Consider the following 812-nt stretch of genomic DNA (forward strand, 5'->3'; position numbering starts at 1 on the left):
CAACACTCCTCGAAAGGTGAGTATTGTAGGACAGTTTTCAGTTGTGTGAATGTTACAATCGCAGATGCCGCAAACAATTTCATCGACCTTATCCTTCTTTCCTTCCATGGCCTCAACTTTCCTTATGAGCGTAGTCACTTTACACTTGAGATCATCCTCTTCTTTCAAGAGATATAATCCACCTTTCTCCTTTAATTGAGTCGGCCTAGACGTGGTGTTCGACTTTGGGTAATAGTCCCAAGATTGTGTTTTTTCAGCCAAACTGTCGAGGTAGTCCCATACCTCGTCGACATCTTTATTAATGAACTCTCCATTACACATTGTCTTGACCATTTGGCGCATGAAAGATGTCAGTCCATCATAGAAAAAATTTGTAATGCGCCACGTTTCAAATCCGTGTTGTGGGCATGAACTGACCAAATCTTTGAACCTTTCCCAACATTGGAAGAATGTTTCATCTTTCTTTTGGGCAAAGTTCATGATTGCTTTTCTGAGGGTAATCGTTTTATGGTGTGGGAAGAATTTTTTTATGAATTCCCTCTGCATGTCGTTCCATGTGCCAATGGATCTAGGACGTAGTGAATGTAACCACGTCTTAGCTTTCTCTTTTAAGGAAAAAGGAAAGAGTTTCAGCCTAATTGTATCCTCAGATACATTAGGAAAACATAATGTAGCTATAATCTCATCGAACTCTTTCAAATGTAAATATGGACTCTCTGATTCAAGTCCATGGAATTTGGGAAGGAGTTGGATAACTCCTGGCTTGATGTCCATTTATCCTGTATTTTCAGGAAAAATCATGCATGAGGGCA

General features: G+C 39.8%; 1 non-coding gene across 1 annotated transcript; it reads left to right on the forward strand.

Moving 5' to 3' along the window:
- Positions 1-391: 391 nt before the first annotated feature.
- LOC131238058 (small nucleolar RNA R71) lies at positions 392-498 on the forward strand. The gene has a single exon (XR_009167480.1). It is a non-coding gene; the product is annotated as a small nucleolar RNA R71 (small nucleolar RNA).
- The last annotated feature ends 314 nt before the right edge of the window (positions 499-812 follow it).

The sequence above is a fragment of the Magnolia sinica genome, chromosome 2 (assembly GCF_029962835.1).
Source record: "Magnolia sinica isolate HGM2019 chromosome 2, MsV1, whole genome shotgun sequence".
NCBI classification, from domain to species: Eukaryota; Viridiplantae; Streptophyta; class Magnoliopsida; order Magnoliales; family Magnoliaceae; genus Magnolia; species Magnolia sinica.